This window comes from Vicugna pacos, chromosome 3 (genome assembly GCF_048564905.1).
Source record: "Vicugna pacos chromosome 3, VicPac4, whole genome shotgun sequence".
NCBI lineage: Eukaryota > Metazoa > Chordata > Mammalia > Artiodactyla > Camelidae > Vicugna > Vicugna pacos.
Window position 1 is genome coordinate 117366863 of NC_132989.1, and position 20983 is coordinate 117387845.

A 20983-nucleotide genomic window follows, 5' to 3' on the forward strand; every position below is an offset into this window, starting at 1 on the left:
ATCTCTGCCTCTGGAGCTCACCTTGCATGTGCTGTCTACTGCCCGCCTCTCCTCCTGTGGGCTGCTCATCTGAGTTCCCTGAGCAGACCATCCTGATGAGGAGGACCTGGTGCGCTTTTGAAGGAACTGGAGGAGAGTGCCCCAGGGTTAGAGCAGGGGAATGAATGGTAGATGCCAAGGCTGTCGAGAGACAAATGTGGGCTCATTTACCAGGAAGCAGGTGAGATGATGGTGGCCTCGACCAGCACAGTGACAGTGGGGTTGTGGAAAAATGGACAGAGAAGTTCAGCTAAGAAATAGGACTGGCAGAAGCTGGAAATTAGGCAGTGTGCACAGATGAAGACAATTAGAGAGGGATCAAGATATTTTAAGGAAGAACCTCAGTGACTAGGACAGACAGTCGTGAATGCTGGGCAGGGTTTCAGATATTATGGGCTGGGAAAATTTGCAAATAAAATTCTAGAAGAAACCCTACATGGGGTTCCCAGCCTCCCTTCTTCCTTAGATGAAATACAGTAAGTACATTATCTCAAAATTAGGACTGTTTCCTAAATTGAATGCCTTTACCTTAATGAAACGCCCATCATGTTGAGCTGACGGTTTGCATCCTCCACTCACCATCTTGAGTCGATAAACAATTAGAAAAATGAAATCTTAATGAGCAGGGAGGGTGGGGTAGGGGGATATCCGTGGTGTGATGACCTGACAGAGGCTAGAAAGTTCTGGGAGAACCTGGGAAGCAAGAAAAGACACCAGAATGAATTTCATACAGGAAAAAAAATCACCAATGAAGACTTTCGGGTGCTTATGTGCTTCCGTGCTTCTCAGTGGTTTCCTGGCTCCTGCTTCCAGGAGGCACCTCCCTGGTTTGGCTCCTGGAATCTCCCCTCCAGTCTTTCCTGATGGAGACACAGTGACAACGGCGTCCTTGCCGTGGCCACGCTGGCTTGGCTGCGCGGCCCCTGCCCGGTGCCTGCATTCTGGTGCCCATGGTCTGCTCCGGGCCGAGCACCTCCCACCTTCGCCCCAGGCTCAGGTCTCCCTTCACAGACTCTGCAGACCTGTGGGGAGGGCCCCCCGAGCTGCAGCTGTCCCCTGAAGTCTGGATAGGAGGGAGCCTGCAGCCTAACAGCTCTTGTTGCTCCCACAGTGAAATGTGAGTCGGCCCTGGTGCAATAGATAGAGAGGACTCCCCAGGACACCTGCCCCGCCTGAAAGGCCCTCATCCACCAGACACTAAAGTACAGGCCCCAAGCCCTGCCCAGACCCGCTCTGAGTGGACACCTTGCTCCACAGCTGACACCTACTTTGATTCTCAGTGTTCCCAGACATTGGGTTTACTCTGCCCCAAGTTTTGACCTTCCAGGCCACCCCCTTTTGAAGGTGCCACACCTCTGTGCTGCCTCTGGGAAAGACAGAATTAAGGGCACCTGCCCTTGAGGGGCTGGCAGCTACCAGGAGGGAGGAGGAGGGAAGGGATGATGGCGCCTGTTTCTTCTTCCAAAATCACCAGTCCTGTGTCGCTTCTGCTGCGGGCAGGTTGGGGGGGGCTGCCGTGCAGAGGGATGGAGCCCAGGGGTGCGGTGCCTCCCAGAGCCTCCTTCAGCCCAGTGGGAGAGGGGGACAGGCAGACCCCACAGCGGGGGAACCTGAGGATCCAGTTCAGAAACACTCTGATTTCCAGGAATTTCTTGTTGTTGAACGTGCGCAGTTGACGGACTGCGTCGCTATGAAGGAAAGCCTGTGGCGCGGTCACTGGGGGTTGTGAGTCTGGAGGAGACACGGACAGAGAAGACAGTTGGCATCCAGAACTCAGCTTTTCAGACAAGATGAGGTGACAAGCCTCTTTTTTCCTCCCAAAATGTGTCAGACTCCATTTTTAATACAAATAAGAATTTTATATTTTAATAAAATAAGGACTAGTAGAGCAATGAAATGAAGTAGGTGTACAATATACAAGCCTTTTTAAAGTTCCTTGATTTAAGTGCCAGGAAGAGGCCCTGTCAAACTGCTTTGAAGGCTCCCAGGTGCCCCTCCCCTGGGAGTGCTGCTTCCTCATCACAGAGCGGCGAGCATCAGTCTGCCACCTTCTTTTTTTCGCCTTCTTTATTTAAAAACTTTTTTGTTGAAGTAGTTGATTACGATGTTAGTTTCAGGTGTACAGCAAAGCGATTCAGTTATCTGTATGCAAACACATATATGTTTCCTTTTCAGATTCTTTTCCATTGTAAGTTATTACAAGAAATCGGATGTAGTTTCATGTGCTCCACAGTGGGTCCTTGCTGTTTACCTATTTTACTTGACTGGCCCAGAGAGCAGCACAGGAGGCGTAGGGACCAGGCGCGCCGCGCATCCAGGCAGGGGCCCAGGGTCGCCTGTGGGCAGGTGTTGGTCATCTCTGTGCCGGGTCTGGGCCCCTCCAAGCGTGGCACCTGCAGTAGGCATCTCACCTCCCCATGGCTCTCCTCGCCTGCTCCCCTTTTATAAAAGTCAGTTTCCTTCTTTTCCAATGTGTTCCTTATTTTCCCCCAATTCCCTTTATCTTTCAATATTAATCACGCAGTCAGTCCACAAGGGGCTGTTTCCACTTCCTCCTTCCACACCCAGGCTCACCCTTTGTCCTTCCTGTTGGGTTGAGACCCTCCCTCAGGCTCTTTCCAGCTGACAGTTCCTCACCCACCCAACCAGACTGACAGCAGTGGCTGCGCGTGTGTGCGGGTTGGGGGCAGTCATCCAAAGTCGCAGCACAGAAGCCCTGCACCCCGCTAGGTCCCCCGACACCACCACAAGGATGGGAGGCCATTGTGGAGCGAGTGCCCCAGGGAAGGCGATGGAAGAATTTGAACTCAAGTGCGACCGTCGTTGGGAGGGACACCGGGCCAACAGTGCACATCTGACAAAGTATTTCTGTTCCCCCACGTTGTGACAAAGTTGACTTGGAAGAGAATGTCCAAACCACAGCATTTGTTTTCCTTTCACACGTGTTGGTTGTGATCTGGTGTTTGCTCCTGCAGTGGAGAGAAGCCCGGGGGCAAATTCAGTTGTATTTTCTTGGTAGCCTGCTTGGCTCTTCAGCCTGGATCCCATAGACCCATCACGTATCTTTGTCCTTGTGTACTTTCAAGATGTGTCTGGCCGTGCACTTAGTCATCAATGTTGCCTGGAAACTCATAAGAATACAGGTTTTTTTTAAGCTTTGGAAAGATCTAGATACTTACGCGTTTATTATTTGGAGGTCTGATATTACCTGAGTAGTGTTTAACACTGAAATAGGTAAACTGAGAATTCAGGCAGCTGCTGACCTTGCAAAATAACAAAGACCATTATTGAAAAGGGAAGCGTATTTGCATGTGAATGTTTGACTAAATGAGATTGATAAACATTCTCTTCTATAGATGAGGGTATTGACATGTACTGTTTTCTTCATAACGTTGAATATCAGAGAATTAAGCTAAAATCCTTTTGAAAAGTTGGAAGTAAATACTGGTGTTAAAAATTACAAGAATTCATGAGAAGAGAGAATTAGAGAGATGTGAGTAAACAGAAAAAAGCCCAGAGAACAGCAACAGAAAAGTGAAAATCAGAAGGCGTAGCGTGCGACAACAGAAGATGTAAAAAAATTATATCAGTACACACTAGATTAAACTTGCTTATTATAAAACAAAGTTTTAGATTTTGTTTTGGAAGCAAAATTCAATTATGTACTCTTAAATGCACACACGCACTGCAAAGGAAAACTGAATTACTGAGTTAATTATTAAATTAATATAAAATTAAATTAAAATATTTGTCAGGTAAAATAATAAAATGGAGAATGCCTATCTTCTAGGAGACTTCATTTTCCCACCTGTGTAATGGACGTGGTAAAAACAGAAGCTACTCCAGAAGGTCAACATGAGGACAGAGTAAGTTAATATTTATAGAGAACTTAGAAAAATGCCTGGAGTGCAGAAATTGATAGATAAGTCCAACAGCACTTTAACTTAAATGGATTTTATTGCATTTAAATGAAAAGAAGCACAAATTATTTTGAAAAAAATAAAACAAATGGAAAAAATAGTTGGCGGTTATCATCAGTAAAGACCGAATTCAGTATGACCATCAAGATTTCCTTCGCTTAAAATGTTGCTTCCAAATCCAGTTGGTTTACATGGGAAATAGTTGCACTGATCCTTGCAGAATAAAGATTACATCTCTTGAACAGAGCTCAGCATTTCTGCAGACCCGAGACCAAGAACTGCCCAGCAAATCTGATGTGACAAATTGGATTCATTTTTTCCATATCACATCTCATTTGTAAATACTTGGATAAGTGCAAAAACTGCCCAACCGAATCACAAAAATTATGAGGGGAAGAGAACCGAGTCTTTCTCTTTGCAAAAGTATCTGGGAAAAGTCTGGGTAGCTTTTCAGAGATAAAGGATCTTGTCTACAATGTTGCTAATACCAGTTTGTGCTGCCCTTCGTGCTCTGGGTCAGATTCAAATGGGAAACCGAGCCACGGGCAAGAAGTTAACATCATGACTCCGTATTGAGCCATTCGTGTTCAGCTGTCTCCTTCTATCTCCAGGAGATGAAAAAAATTCCAGTTCCCAAATGACAAAATTCCGAATCATAACCACATGCTACTGGTTTACAGACACCAGAGTGTTTATCGTGGCATTATTAAGGCTGCTTTTATGAACAAAATTCGCTATGGGGCTGTAAAATCACTAAACTGCAAAAGTTTCCACCGATCCCTGACAACTAAGCCATCACATCTCTGGGAAACTTGAGATCGCAATTTTTACTTTTTAATAATACAAATAAAAGCTTCTCAGTCCCCGGCTTTCTCTACCCGCTCCCTCAAGAGAACTGATGAATTTGCCGAGTGTCTCTGAAGGCTTTAAGCCACACCCAGTGCGGTAAGTATACAAATCTGAGAGCTTCCTTCAACACAAGTTGGTACCTGGAAGTGAACTACGTGTATAATAATGCAGGCAAATTGAATTGCTGGAAATGCAGGTTATGCTTTTTCAGACTCTATCTGCCTCAAACCTTTGACAGGTCCCTCTTAGCAGGGACAGGCATTCTGACTGTGAAGCATGAATTTAGACACTGAAGAGTCCCTTTGTAGGAAACAGCACCGTTGCTCAGTCTGGGGGAACGCCATCCTCCTATTCTCCCATCCTTTCACGCTGAAAGGTTTGCTCACAGACGCCTTTCCCAGAGCAGCTGCTCACGTCCTCCCTGTTTATCCGGCTTTGTTCTCTGCCCCCTTGCTCTGCCTGGTATCTCATCCTGCATTTGCTGGGTGCAGTGTTGATGAAGCACCTTCCCCTGGAAGGCCTTGCTCCCTCCCATCTCTCCCTCTCAGAGTAGCCAGCACGCCACAGGGTACGATACCTGTTAGTTGACTGGATGATGGAACAGACCATCATTCAGGTTTCCTTTTACCGTTAATAAACCTCAGGAAAAAACCATGAGTCTTGCTCTCCTGGACAGCAATAGAAGATCTGCTATCTTCCAGCCTGTCCTGAAACACTCCAAACTCTGCCCTAGTCATACACAGAATGTACAAGATTTCCGCATGCAAATTGTTGGAAGAATGACACTGTTTTCCTGCCCAGAGACAGAGCGGCTGGCATGGGCGAAGCTGTCCTCCAGGTGGAACGCTTATTAGCTGTGGACATCTAATCTCGGGGCCTTTTCCCTCATCCATAGGCTCGGCGGTTAGCTCAGAGAGGAAAATCTGAAACATGGTGTTTTAGAACACTAAGCAAATTTAAGCCTTTCTATTCAAAGTCTGCCCACATATTAAATGATTTGGATTTCTTCTTTGTCATGCTTGGGGCAGACACAGACTGGAAGGAAAGAAAGGATGATCAGATTCCAGGAAAAGATCTAACCCTTCAGGGGCTGGTGGACCTCAGGGGGCACCTGGCAAGGGGACGCCCGTGCTCAGAGCTGGGCCACGTGGACGTCAGATCAATGCAGCTTTGAACAGTTCATGTAAAATAAAATGTGAAAGAACAGCTATTTTAATAGTTGTGAAGAAATCGAGGCCCCCACAGTGGAAAATTTCAATGTTTTAAATATTTTCACAGAATTTACATTTCATGTGTGTGGATGCGTAAATATTTGTCCTTAATATGTATGTGCGTTGCTTTACATAGATAATGTTATAAAGGAAGTTTGAGAAGGTAAATATAGCAGTTGATACTTTTCTATGATTATAGAGGGTTTTTAATTTGGAAGAATGTATACGTGATGTGACAGCCACTGGAGGACTGTCCCGTCTTTGGCTTGAGGGCTGACAGGAAGAAGATGGTATTTTGACGTGACTTTCATGCTCGTCCTCACGTCTGGGACCTTCCCATATACTGTGTCTCGGCTGGAGCAACATTACCTGACCTCTTCTTCTCAGTACACAGAGTGCATTCCCTCACATGTCGCTGGACCAGGAGTAATCTCTTTGGAATCTTTAAAACGCTTTGATGCTTTAACCAATAAGGGTATAGAGCAAGGTTTCTGTGCCAAAGCCGAGAGACAGCCGTGGCTCTGGGCCTGGGGAGGAGCGCACACAGGGGGAAGCTAAGAGCAAAGGCCCGTCGGAAGACCGGAGCCCGGGGCACAGCTGACAGGAGAGCTGGGTGGCCGATGGAGAGGGCAGCCGCGAAGGGGCGGTTTCTGCCCTTTGAGATGCTGTGCGATTTTGAAGAAGCAGCGGTTGGGCTGTTCCTACGCTGACTCCAACTTCTCCTCCTTCCGTTGTCTGCTTCCTGCTCTGAGCACCATGGGGGGTTTCTGATACAAGTGCCAACACACTGGGGCTCACAGTCCTACAAGAAGATACGTCTGCACTGCTGTAATAAAGTCTCCCTCCCTAGATTCAGCCACCAGCGTGGCACCAAGTCAAAGGGTCCACAGCAGCATGGATGCAGTCAGCAGGAAACGCTGGCCAGTCCCGCCACCTGTCATGCTCATAAGGATCTGGACAGAAACTTGATTACGCTTTCCCAGCCAGTGCAGGTTAACCTGTTTCCTTAGAAGCCCATGGAAAGGAGGATGTCCGTCCTAGAATTTGCTCCAAAGTGAAGGAAATGTGTGTGTGATAAGCTTTGGAATAAGAGAGAGGCATAAAAAGAGAGGACTGTCTTTACCAGGGAGAAAGCTACCCAGCCGTAGCTTGTAGCCGAGGGCAGTGAGAGGAGCTAAGCGCTGAGGGTGTCTGTGGTCTCACCCAGACCCTTTAGCTGGCCTCCAGTGCCTGTGCGCACGACCACCATCAGAACAGCAGGCTTCTGACTGGGGACTCCCAGGCTCAAGTCTAAATCATTTGCCTTAACTCTCAGCCTGTTCCATCCTCCCTGACCCTGGTCGGGTCAGGTTCCCCCAAAGCAGCCCCTGCTTGGCCTCCCTCAGCCCTCCTTCCTTCCCTTCGACCTCTGACTCCCACTCACCATCACTGCTGGATGGTGAGGTCCAGCTGGTACTCACAAGCCTGCCGGAGCCCCAGGCACCTCTCCTCCGTCCCAGGGATCGTTCCAGCCCTCCCCAGGGAGCCAGATGTCAGGTAATCTGATGCTGTTGAATTTGAGGAGACAGAGGAATCCCTGCCTGTCCTTGACCCAGGGCCCTTAATGTCCCTGTCCTCTCATGGTCTCTATTTCAAATCGCTTGACAATGGGTTTTGCAATGTTTTCTGTATCAAGGAAGTTCCATTTATAGCCAGTAATAAAGGTGCCTGAATGGGGACTGAATTTGCCCTTCCACCCACAGCCTTCCAGACTGTGTGTGCATTTTGTAAGTAGACCACCGCTGCCTGGAGTGAGCAGGCAGGTAGCCACCCGGTCACCCAGGATGGGAGAGCACCTGCTGCTCCTGCCACCCACAGAGCAGACTAGGGGGTCCAGAGGGAGGAGGGCCTAGCAGACTGTGACTTCACATGTCTTCTTGACAGTTGCATCACTGGTCAATGACATCACTCTTGCCCCCAGAGCACACCACTCTGCAGGGGCTTCGTCCCAGCTGCGTCCTCGGGGCAAGTGTGGCCCGACCTCTGAGCACCCTCAGGAGTGGCGCCAGGTGGCCCAGCAGGATCTCCAGGACACCCTCCCCTGACGCCCCTTCTCCCCAGTCTGGCTCTCCACTCAGCACCTGTGTCAGCCTCCTTCTATCAGCCATGGAACTTGGCCCCGCCCACTGCCTGACCCCGCCTTCCAGGACTGCAGTGTGTCCTCTGACACAAGCCTGTCCACGGGCCACAGGAGACACGGCCTTAAACCACCCTATACTCACTTTGCACCAGCTTGGAGGTGGGGGAGCTGCCTTGTCTCTGGAATGTCCTGGGAGGCAGGTAAGGGAGTGGCTCAGAGGCTGTGGACACTATGAGGGGTCAAGTTCAGGAAACAGGAGGGACACGATCTAGCCTAGAAGGCAGCTCATGGTTCACCCGCTGAGTGAGTCTAAATACACGCCCCACTCTTCACAGTATGAGAGGGGAAAGGCCACAGCAGCCCAGACACTCGGGCTTGAATGAACAGTCAAGTTTCTAGAACTGATCTTGGAAGTGGAAGGCCAGCGAGATTAAGTGCCCTCACCAAGTGCACCTGCACAGGTGACACAGCAGACCAGGGCCGTCTGGCAAACTCCCCGATGTGCCGAAGTCCAGGTGGACCCGGTCTGCAGGTGAGCTTCCGTCTCCTGGAGTCCCCACGGCAGCCCCCAGCCCAGGGCTCACAGGAGGTCGGGAGCCTGTGGGCTGTGCTCTCTGATGTCTGCGACCCGAGAATTCATCCTGCTTGTGTGTGACTTTTCTGTGGTCCTTGCTATTAACTAAGGAAAACAAGAGCTTGTGCGCAAGGTGAACACAGACTCAGAGCAGAAAGAAAGGCACGTTTCTTCTGTGCATCTCAGTTATCTCTGTTCATTTTAAATGTGCTGCACAGAGACGCAGCTGACAAGTGGGTGGTGGAGACACGACCCCAGGACACCTCCAGATGTCCCCCCCGGGTACTCACCCCCAGGGGTAGGAGTGGATGGAGAGAGCCCTGTTCTCTGACCGGCGGGGCCTGAGCCAGGAAATGCTTGGTGGGGCCCATTCTTTCCCTGGTTGTCTATACAGACCCTCTGGATTTTTTTTTTTCTGGAACATTCTTCCGTATCTGTGGAGTATTAAAAGACATGGTGGAGGAGTGTACCATTTGTCAGCTCGCTGACTTTTTTTCCTTTTCCGTCTTATCTCCTATTTCTGATCTCTGTCAATTTCCCACAGCACATACTTGAGGAAGAAATGTTCCCAAGGACACCCATTGGGACATGACATGCCTTTTGGTGCAGGAAAAAGAGGTTGTGAAAACATGATCTGTGGAAATGCCTTTCTTCTCAAGAGCCTGGCCCTGTGGTGGCTGGTCCTTCCACTTTCAAGAATTTGCAGAGTCAGCATGCAATTATAGAATTTCCTTAACTCGGCAGTAGGGCTGAGCTGCGGTCTGTTGGTAAGGATGGAGCTCTTACAGACTAGGACATGGTCTGTTTCAATAGGCCTTTCCTAGAATTTTGTAACCTGCTTCTGCTCCCATTTGCCCAGCCTGTCAAGTGGGTTAAATCTAGAGCATGGTGGCCCCTCATCTTCTGTGTCCCCTCCAACGGTGCCTGTACCCTTTTCAACAGATATGACACTCATAGAGTGATCCGTGCCCCTGTCCCTGGGTTTATAACTATCCCGTATGGGAGGCTCTGCTGTACAAATTCTGCCTTCTGAATGACTTTTTTGTGTTTAGTACCAAGCTCACAGCTGTCTTAAAATTTTATTTTTGTTTCTAGAGTAAAAAGGACTTCACATTGTTCAGTGAATATATGTAATAAAGTAGTTTCCAAAATTGAAATTCACATTGACCCCAGATTATTGTTGTACTGTAGCCTTTGAGCTTGAATGTGGTTCCTTTAATTTAATTATTTGGCGTAAGTCAATAAATTTCAGACTTCTCTGAGAACATCATTTTTTAAATAGGGGGGGAGGGTATAGCTCAGTGGTAGAGTGCGTGCTTAGCATGCATAAGGTCCTGGGTCAATCCCCAGTACCGCCACTTAAAAAAAAATGAATAAATAAATCTTATTACCTACCCCTACTCCCCGCAAAAAAATTAAAAAAAAAAATTAACTCCATTTTGAAGAGTCTAATTAAAGTCATTGTGAGTTTGGTGTCATTTTTCAGTGTGGAGCATTGCCAGACAGAAGTCGGCTCATGAATGTAGCATGTTTGAAGGAATGACACTCGTTTCCCAAGCCACCCAGAAATCTGAGGATAACCGTGATGAAGGGTTTCTTTATCCTGAATTGTTAAAACCACAAAATGACCAGCTGGAATTGACTGGTTGGCCCTTGACTATTAAATAGGAGTTTCACATTATTTACTCTTTCCTTAGTTCAGTTTTGTATCTTTTGCAACATCTACTAGTGTTAAATACTTACTGCAAATGCTCAGTGATATTTGTTCACCAGAAGACAGCGCTGCAGACGTCTTCCTTGGGGTGTGGCAGACAGGAGCGAGCAGCAGAGATGAGGAGGGTTATAAAGTGTCTCAGGCATGGGGGACCGATTAACAAAATTCAGCAGAACATGCATGCTTGTCCGCAAGGCTCACCATTTGACCTGTAGGTCATCTATTAGTGATAATCTGTTGCATTGACTCTCTAAAGAAAACCTCACAAAATGCCAAAGTATTAGTGATTCATTAAAGAGCTGAAGTGTAAGGTAGTTAGATAAGTGGGGGCAGATGAGGCGGAGGAGAGGGAGGAGGGTCTGGAAGATGGCGTTATGCCCACGTAAAGGGGCTTTACTTCCTCTCAATGAGTGCCAGCAAGAAACCAGTTAGAACCCAGTAGTCATGGCTGCGTGGTAGCGACAAGGACCTAACCGGACGTGACCCAGTGCTCATTGTAACATAATCAGCATCGCAGTTTAGGTCCCCCCGTGGGTTTTCCTGTGCGCATCATGGGTAAGGACATGTGTAAAAGTGGGCGAGCATGACTAAGCGCTCCAGAGACAAGAGCCGTCAATCAACCAGGAGACCACCCCTAGGTGAGGGTATAAGAGAGGGGCCAAGCAGACCATTGCTCTCTGCCCTTGGGTCCGCCCGCCTCCCGTGCTTCCCCTTCGCTAATAAATCCTTCAGAATCTCTTGCTACACAGCGCTCTATCTCCCATTTGAATCCTTATCTTCTGGGTAAGACAAGAGCTGGGGTCCTTTTCCTTCCACTTTTGAGGTGACGGATAAATTCTCTGTGGATAACTCCTACTTTTTCCTTCACCTGGTATTTATTTCCACGTCCTCCTTTTTAGAACCTCGTAGGAAAACTGATAATAACTTGATTGCAGTCCAAGCACATGGGGCTTTTCTGATTGAATAGATTGCACATGAAATGCACATTTGTTTCACAGGTGTGAGTGTAAGTATGAGCGCCTACTGAATACACTCCCATTTGGGTGTCTGGGGTTGGCCTGAGCTTGGTGGCGGGGCTCACACAGCTGAGATGATTTCAGGACACAAACGCAGAGTCAGGGACCCAGAAAGCGGCCAGCCTCCGGGAAGTTTGCCACTGCTTCACTTCAAGCTGATCTTTCAAATTAGATTTGCAGACGCCTCTTCTCCTCCGTGGGGGACTTGGAGGATGGGGGACTATTTGTACAGCATGTGTTAATCTAATGATCTATCTCCATTTAACAACTTCAAAGCAAAATAAATGCAAAACACTCATTAATACTTACAAGTGAGGCGGAAAGCTGGCCAGACAGTTTTAACACTGAGCTTTGACAGCAAACTGCTTTTGGAAAGTGGTGATCCCTGCTCTGATTTGGGACCTAATCCAGAGAGACGTCTTTCAGCTTTTCTCTCTGAGGCCAGATCTAAGGAATAAGGGCAGCAGCAGCCTGCAGCAGAACTGTCCAGAACACAGGACTGATGAGGCCAGGGGGCTGGGTTGGTTCAGCAGCCCGGCTCCCGGGGTGGTCCTCTCGCTTTCCTGATGGGCACCGTGAACCTTGGTGTGAAGGTCTCTGTGCAGGGGCACTTCAGGGCACACTCCCGCGTCAGAGATGGAGCAGGGGGAGGCATTGCTGGAGGTGTCACTGGCTTCACGCTCCCCCCGTGAGCTCCGGTCTTGGAAGGACAAGCAAACCTCCTCTTTGCCAATGTCATTTCCACCGCTGGTGCTGTGGAAGCCAGTCCCCTTCCTCTACCAGCTTCCTCCGGCTCCTCGCTCCATCAAGCATCTGAGTTCTCTTTGGGTCTCCCACATCTTCCTCTGCCCTGACTCCACTCCTTGTGTCAGCAACACACTCAGTTCTCACGTCCTGTAAGGAGGATCTGCTGAGTCCCTCACACGCCTACGCTACTGTCATAATGTCCTTCTCTTTGCTGTCAAGAGGCTGGGCATGTCCCCGCCCTCATGCTGCGTCCCCCAAAGGACTCCTGAAACATTTCTGGCTTCTTTACTCAGCATGATTATCTCAAGATTCATTGATGTTGCTGTGCGCCAATGGTTCCTGCATTTTTGTTGCTGAGTAGTATTCTGCTGAATAGGTAGATTTATTTATTGATCCACCTGCAGTTAAATGTTGAGTTGATTCCAATTTTTGACTGTTTTACATAAAATTGCCAGAAGCTTTCGTGTGGCTACATGCTTTAATTATCTGGGTAAATACTGTAAGTGGAATTGTTGGATTATATAGTAAGGGGATGCTTAACTCTTTTCCAAATGATCGCACCAGAGTATTGAAACTTACCTTAATCGTTATGTTGTTTCACTGCTGTGATTTAAACATCTTCTATTGCATCGACATTCCTAAAAATCTCCTTGTTTGTTTTGCCTCTTAGTTTCACGTACATAGATTTACTACTTTAACTTTAAAAACTTGAATTACATTTTTTTCCTCTTCTTTGGGATTTATTGAGAATTATTTTCTCTTTATTTTGTTTTTTTGGTAGAAAGTTTAGTAGTTAGAAATTTTGTTTCCAGCCTGCTAATCCTTACCTTAGGACAGCGGAAATATTTAAGAAAGCCTAAAGTTAATACATGTCTTAACTATCCTCCTGAACATTACGATTTTAGAATGCCTTAACTCTAAACAATCCCTCGTATTTGCCTTTTTTGTCCTGAATTTTAGTTTTATCTTGATTGTTCAATCTCAGCATTAGAGAGTATTGCTATTGTTTCAAATGGTTAAGGTAGAATTCGTGTTACACCATGTTTATCTGTTCTTCCTCCTCATTTTTTCCTGCATCTCGAATCTTCCTTGTGGATTAATGTTTCTGTTTCCCAAAGAAAGTTATTTCCCTTAGTGAAAATTTGGTAGTAGTACACTTCCTGTTTTTCTTTGTCTAAATATGCTTTCATTTTACTCTCATGCTTGGAACACAGTTTCACTGGGGATAGAATTCCAGCCTGATAGGCTTTTTAAAAAAAACTTTAAAGCTGATTTTCCAGTGGCTTCTGGCTTCTTTTATTGTAATTAAGATGTAATTTTTTTTTAAATCCTGTTCAAGATAAAGTTCCTGGACTCTGAACAATTAAATAAATCAATTCTGGAAAATTCTCAGCAATTTTATCTTTGAATATTTCTTCTTTCCTTACCGCTCCTTAGTTCTCTGGAATTACTGCTCAGCATTGAATGTGTCTATTCTCTGTTCTACATGTCTCTTCACCCCTCACACATTTTGCATCTCTTTGTGTCTCTAAAGATTTCTCTTCCAGTTCACTGCAAGGAGGAGGGTAACAAGATAATGGTTAATTCTCTCTTCACCTGTATCTACTCATTTGTTTAACCCATTCATTGTATTTCTAATTTTACAAATCTGTCTGAGGAAATACTGTTGATTTGTTTTCCCTTCAGCATACTCTCAAATGTATGCATTCTGTTTTAAAGTACATGTGAAATATTTGTTTTATATACTAAACCTAATAATTCTCGAAACTCTAATCTGTACAGGTCAATTCCATAGATTGTTATTCCTGCTGATATTTAATTACAGTGACTTGTTTACTCACAAGTGTAGCTATTTTTTTCATTGCACACTATCATTCCTTGGAATTTCATCTGTAAAATTGCTTTGAGGTTTGTTATTAAATTGCAGAGGAATGCAATTTAATAACAAAGATTTGCATTTGCTTCATCCAGGCACCTAGAGACTAAGTAAATGGCTTGTGGTTTATCAGTCTGTGGAGGCAGTGTGAACTCTCACCTCCAAACTGCACAGCAAAGAGGGAGTGCCATGGAAACTTTTTATTATTGCTTCCCACTCAGAGCCAAGGCCAAGGCAGTAAATGATAGTGATACTGCTAGAAACTGAAAGAACTTGATTAATTCCCTTTCACCTTATGTGTTTTTCTCTTCAGTTTCATACTCTTACATGTAAGAACTTTGAGATTTACCTCATTTATTATCTGTCAATTATTTGTTTTTTGAATCTTTTATATTTTCAACCAGGGTACATGACTGTTACGTGTTTTGAATCTTGGTTTGTGTGACAGCACATTTTAAAGCCTTTATATAAAAAATGTAAACTATTAATTGTCAGGACAGCATATTCAAAGTGCTTGATCTGGACTAAAATGATAAAGATTTGAGGTTGTGTGTCTAGCAAATGGGAGCAGTAAGAGCAAAGCTGACGTGTGGGGTTCAAGTGCATCCAACATCCTGGGTGAAATGTGAAGGGTGACGCCAAGAAGGTGGCCAATAGCCGTGTTGAAGGACATCCCTGTGCAGGGATGGGTAGAGCTGGTGGGTAGACAGCCCAGTCCCCAACCTTCTCTGACAGGGTGTGCAAACTCGGAATTCTGTGCTCTCTAACTCCCAGAATTCTCCCTGGGATAAGCTTCATGGCCCCACTGGTAACTGCGGCTCAAGCATCTCCTGCGTCCTTTTGCTCTATTCCTGAAACACTTGTCTGCTGGTTTTCCCTTGATCTGCTCACAAGTAAACCATTTGCATTTGAACTCTTGTCTTATAGTCTGTTTACTGGGGAAACCCAAGCTAAAATGCCGAGATTCAACTGTGAACAGCTCACGGGGGCTCTGCCATGTCTGACGCCAGCCAGGCAGGGAGGGCGAGGGAGCTGCTTTACCAGCTTCATACACACATCGAGGTTCAGACAGACCACACGACGTGCTCATGTTTTTACAGGAAAATGGAGAGCAAATACTAAAACTGGTGGTCTTGGGTTCCGTTTCCTTTCTTCCTCTCCAGATTAGCTACTCAAGGAGATGCAGCAAGTATATGATCCTTGCCTAGAAGGTGTGGAAACTGGAACATTCTTTACAAGTAGAACTTGAAGAATCGTGTGTTTTAAGGAGGGTGACCACTCAGTTTTCCAAAGCAGGTTCCAGTCGGAGAGAAGATTTAGCGTGATCTTTAAAAATCCAATTTACCTACAAGTAAATCTAAGTCACGTGATGGAGACATTTCCTTTGGAAGCAGGAATCTTTGTGTGTGTGTGTGTGTGTGTATGTGTTCAAGACTCAACTGTCAGGAAGATGTCTCTGAGGTACGTGATCCCACGTAAGAGGCCAGCAAGCACCTGGGCTGACAGATCTGTGAGGTCAGTCAGTGCTCTGCCCGGATCGCTCCAGGAAAATGGGGCTTTTAGTTCATGTTGGCATGTGGCTACTGGACACCTGAATCCGGGTTTTCTGCCCCTCTTTGATGAATGAATTGCAGCATCATTTGGGGGCATTTTTTTAATATGGAAAAGAAATGCAAAATAATAAAAGTAAAAGAACACAATTTGGCTCAACAATCCATCCATTAAGAATTCTTGATGTACATAGAGTGAGGATTTTATGGAGAATTTCTTGGAAAAGGGGGCAGAAAGTACGTCAAAGGGAAGGCACGTACACACATACATCCACGCACTTAAGCCCAGGACTGAGGGAGGTCAGAGCTGGAGGCTGGTTCACATTTCAAGGGTTTTGGAGGTTGTAGCCACCAAAGGGGCCCTTTAGAAGATACTCATGCTGGAAAGAACAGAAACAATGTGCTTGCTGTCCAGAGGATTCTTCTCAACATGAGCACAGTCTGCGTGACCTGAACCCACGGAGTTGGCATGTCCCCAGGGCTGGGAGGCCCCAGGGCTCGTGGAATCCCAGTGTCACCCCAGGTGGCATGGTGACAAGTGGCGTCAGATGCAGCACTGAGAGGGCCAGTGAAGGGACCCACAGGCGGTGGGGTGTGCCTGAAGCACCCCAGGCTTTCCATGGGGGCCCCACCAAGCAGACTTCCTCAGGCGCCGGGACAGGACTCCCCCCACCCCGGACTCATGCGGCTTTCCACACAACCCTAGTCCTGGTCACCCCGCCATCTGCGACGGGCATGGGACTTAGTGGATCACTCTAGAACAAGAATCACTGTTCGTAATAGTGTAAATCTCTCTGTCCTTTATGGGGAATACTTGTCACTCTTTTGATTTCCACATCTGCTCTGTGGGGTGTTATAGATCGGAGTGTTAGCCTGTCTAGAATGTCTCTGTGATGTCAGCTGGCCCTCAGTGTCCACTGTGTTTTACGTCTTCGTTAAGGAGTTTCACCCTCTGAGATGCCCTGATTGACAAAATGAAGACCTTGCATCATTCATTTGTTACATCAAGTGAATTCAAGGCCCACCATTTTTCTCTTAACCTCTCAACTTTTTATTATTGACACAGTCTACATTCACACTTGTATATCTATTTTATTCATTTAAATTCCTGAACAATAGCCCACTGTCTGGATATCAATTATTCACTGATACACCTTGCTCAAGACTTAGGTAGGGAACAAAATCTGGGTTTTTGGGAATTGTCAACCCAGCGTCTGGGACTCCCAAACCCCACTGTCTAACTCCTAACACACACAGGTCTGGCAGGAACCACCAGTGAAGAGTTTCTATAGAACTTCATGCAGGCTTTATGTAGACCGTTTATAATTTTAATTGGAATTTGCTCCTCCAGTCATTAAACCTTCAAGGACTCATCACTTTCATTCAGTCAAAAAAACACTATCAGTAGCATTTGGGAAAATATTTCCACTTCCTCGTGGGGCCCCACTGAGTAACTGACAAGCTGATAAAGTGAGGTGAAGGTCAGGTTCATGAGCTAAAGTGCTGTGTCATGTATGGAGTGAACCATAGGGTAAAGATAAGACTGGTGTGAGTTAGCAGCTCTGAACTGATAGCTAAAGGCAGTAGCGTGAATCATACAATTGCTCTGGACCAATATCCTAACCTGCACATGAGAACAAGCCCCTTTTTTGCTGTTTTACTCTGCTGATTGTGAAAACCACAAGATGATATGGGTTAGACTGCACCATGCCACAAACTATGAAGTGATTTAGTGTGATGCTATTGATAATTACCATGTTCTCCAGGTCTACCACAGATTTTTATATCACCATTTCCCTAGAAGTGTAGCTCAGACCTTATCAGTAATGGGAAAAAAAAGGGCAGCAGGAGAGTTGGTGGAGTTCGTGTAGGAATGGGAGGAAGGAAGAGAGGGAGAGGGCAGGGAATCTCACGCACTGCTGTCCTCAGCCCAGGGCTCAACGGCGCTTTCAGGAAGAAGTGGGTTTTGAGAGCTTTTAGCCAAACAAGATGACTCACAGCACCGAGGGCCGTGCTGGCCTGGGGGCAGCCCTCAGACCCAGGTCCCAGTGCCATGAGCAGGAAATCACAGGCATCAGTTAATGTCACTCACAACAAAAGACACACGTGAGGATTCAACTTCCCAATCAAAAGAGGGAAAATGGTCCCAATGCAGGCCTTCTGCAAGAGACTCACTTTGGATTTAAGGACACACATGGGCTCTAAGTGAGGGGATGGAAAGAGATCTTCCATGAAAACAGTAACCAAAAGAGAGCAGGGATTGCTATGCTTACGTCAGGCGACACAGACTTGAGAAAATAGTCTTCAAGCCAAAACCTGTCACAGGAGACAAAGAAGGACATCGTATAACAATAAAAGTGTCAATTCGTCAGAAATCTGTAACAATTATAACTGTGTCTGCATTCATCGTCAGAGCACCCAGGTAAATGAGCAAATGCGGACAGAACTGAAGGGGAAAAAGCAATTTGGCCACAGCAGGACTCTTCAACAGCCCATTTCAATAACGGATGGAACATCCAGACAGAAGACCAGTAATCAAACAGAGGACTTGAACAACACCATGGACAAAATCAACTGTACGTGTTTACACATATATACACAGAGCATTCCACCCAGCAGCAGCAGAACACATGTTCTTCTCGAGTACACGCTTCTCAAGTGTAAAAAGAACATTTTCTAAGGTAGACAACACATTAGAGTATTGTTCTAGCCTAGAGAAACAACACCTAACTCAGCTGGGAGCCATCGGCAACGTCTATGACGTGAAAAAGTTGAAATTTAAATCAGAACAATAAGGATAGTGGTATCTTCATATTCAAACTGACAAAGGCCATTAATTATCATTACACTTCATTTATTGTGTTCTTTGATGATTATATTCTGTAGAAATTATGTAGAATTCTATTGAAAATATGTAGAAATCTTAATAAAATTAGTTTGGAAAACTATACATCAAGGAAACTTTAGCATATATATGTAAAGACTTCTCCAAGAAAGACAGTTGAAAAGTACCAACTCCAGCTGCAAGGTGAATTAACATTAGGGATGCAGTCCACAGCATGATGGTGTTGTTGACACCGCTATATGATATAGACTGAAGTTGTTAAGAGGGTAAATCCTGAGATCTCATCACAAGACAACACTTTTTTTTGACGTTCCTTTCTTTTGTATCTATGAGATGATGGATGCTAACTGAATTTACTGTGATATCATTTCACAGTGTATGTAAGTCAAACCATTATGCTGCACAGCTCAAATTTATACAGTGATAAATGTCAATTATATGTCAATAAAACTCCAAAAAAAAAAAAACAAACTTGTGAGTGCTGAAACTCTCAACATAAAAATCTGTCTCTGGGAGATGGTGGATGAGAAGCTAGGCACGTAATGGTCATATTGACAAATGCATCATTCACTTTAAAACCATACTAATGAAAAGCGGCAACTGAATTTGGTCAGAAGCCACAATAAATCGGCTGGACCAGGTCTCTAGGGAATTTTGCACAGTCCGCAGCACTTGCTGCCGTCTTATTTAAAAATGCATTTTAAATCTATTTTTATATATATTAGCTCAATATCTTGTAATAAAATGTAATGGAAAAATATGAAATGAATATATATGTATATCCACGACTGGGATATTGTGCTGTCTACTAGAGAGAGACGCATTGTAACTGACTGTACTTCAATTTGAAAAACGTATTTTAGCTTAACTACATTTCAAAGATAGTGCGAGGCCCCACCTCGCGGTACCATGCACTGCAAGGGACTGTGCCTAGAATGGGGGTAGGACTGCGACTCTTGGGTCACCTTGCCCAAGCTCCCTGGCTTACAACCCGCATGGCCTGGGGCATGTCACTTACTATCTCTCAGCTTCAATTTCCTCATCTATAAAATGAGGCTGGGGTAAGAAGTCTATTTTCAGAGTCTCAAGAAAAAAAAATAATCCACAAGATGTGCAGCCCTTGACACACACCTGTCAGTGGTGACGGTCAGAAGCGGTAAGTGCAAGGAAGCCATCTTCAGCATCCCAGCACCCCTGCCTGCCGCGCAGGCGGTCACCCCGCTCACTGCATCGTACAGCAGGCAGCGTGTGACCCCGTCAGCTCCCGGGGGTCCCCAGGGCTGAGGAGGACCTGGGATGTGAAGGTGTGGGCTTTTGATTCTGGTTTTTCTCATGAACTTGTCGAGAAGCTTGTTTCCAAAGGAGATTCGTAAGGGGCGGCTAGACAGCTTAATCCATTCGGGGATAACACTGCTCCTTTGGGCAGAAGTCTTAGTTGCACTTTCACAATGCACTTGGATGAAGCCCCCGCAGGAGAAGGGAGATTTCAATGCACGCTAAGCATGGCATTCTTAGAGATAGCTCAGGTGTCAGAAGGATAGGAAACAGGTACCCAGTCCTCGCTCTAGGGACTCAGAAACATAAAAGAAACTTGAATCCCGTGATCAACATCACCTCTGTGATCCCTTGAATATTCTTTTCTTGTTGTAAGAAGAACACATGTGGCTGAAATTGTCTTTTCTTCTTCGTGAGTAATAGGATGCCAATTTTTAATTCCCATTTGGGCGTGTGGCCACCACTACGTTTCCCAGTCTTATCTGAAGCTTGGCAAGGTCAGGAGAGCAGCTCTGGCTGGCAGAATGTCAGCACAGGAGGCATGGCCTTGATCCAGGGAGTGTCCTCTAGGAAGGGTGTGCTCCTCCCAGCCCCCTTTCTGTTGGTTGGAATGTGGATGCAATGGCTGGAGCTCCAGTGATGATCTTGGACACTGAGGCAATGCTGTGTGCCATGTCCAAGGATGAGCTGCAGTCAGATGGCAGGAGCCTCTGAAATTCGGTGCAGCTCCTGGTCCCCCCCCCACCTGCCCAGACTCCTCTTTCATGAAGGAGAAACACACATCAATCCTGTTTAAACCAAACCTAATTTTGCAAAGAACAGAGATAGTGATAGACAGTTGTGTATGTCACTCCCAGGCGAGGAGACGGACTCAGTTCCAGAGTGACACCTAGTTATCCACAAAGAAAGAGATGAGGATGAGGAAAGAGTGGATATTTCAGGAAACAAATGAAACTACAATAACCTGAAATGATATAAGAAGGGATTAATAGTCACCCTTTGAACCTGAGCCAATGACTGATAGAAAAGCGACATGTTTTTCTTCATTTTTGTCAGCTTTCATATGTAGGTAACGCTGTATGGTTTGACGCATTTCTTACTGTTTGTTGCCGTAACCGGGTCGCTGGGTTGAATGGGGGTTACTTGGCTGGGCCTCGGGGTATCACAGCTGCGATGCGCCTGTTCGTGAAACGTCCGCTTCCACCTGCACACGGTTGTTTTAACGCCGTGTCGCCATCCAGCGTGTGG

General features: G+C 46.1%; 1 long non-coding RNA gene across 2 annotated transcripts; it reads right to left on the minus strand.

Annotated features, from left to right (window-relative positions):
• Positions 1 to 573: 573 nt before the first annotated feature.
• Positions 574 to 12371, minus strand: LOC140695725 (uncharacterized). Of its 2 annotated transcripts, XR_012071570.1 has the most exons (4): positions 11752 to 12371; positions 10456 to 10687; positions 9003 to 9146; positions 574 to 732 (listed from the first exon to the last, which is right to left on the minus strand). It is a non-coding gene; the product is annotated as an uncharacterized lncRNA (long non-coding RNA). The 2 variants fall into 2 exon arrangements; XR_012071569.1 differs by lacking the exon at positions 574 to 732 and having other exon boundaries at positions 8961 to 9146.
• Positions 12372 to 20983: the final 8612 nt, after the last annotated feature.